This window comes from Rhagoletis zephyria, unplaced genomic scaffold (genome assembly GCF_001687245.7).
Source record: "Rhagoletis zephyria isolate East Lansing unplaced genomic scaffold, Rhagoletis_zephyria_1.1 Rzeph_scaffold_00240, whole genome shotgun sequence".
Lineage (NCBI taxonomy): Eukaryota > Metazoa > Arthropoda > Insecta > Diptera > Tephritidae > Rhagoletis > Rhagoletis zephyria.
The window spans coordinates 123,122-123,332 of NW_016157324.1; positions in this window are offsets into that span (position 1 = coordinate 123,122).

Consider the following 211-nt stretch of genomic DNA (forward strand, 5'->3'; position numbering starts at 1 on the left):
GTGGAGGCTGAATTTTCCGACGGTGGTTCCAAAGATCCCTTCCTTGCCCACTCTGGCATTGAAGTCGCCAAGCACGATTTTGATATCATGATGGGGGGTGCGGTCCAAGCGCTCTTAGAAGAGATCCTTGGATGCCTCATCCTTCTCTTCCGTCGGGGCATGGGCGCAGATGAGCGAGATGTTGAAGAATCTCGCTTTGATGCGGATTGTG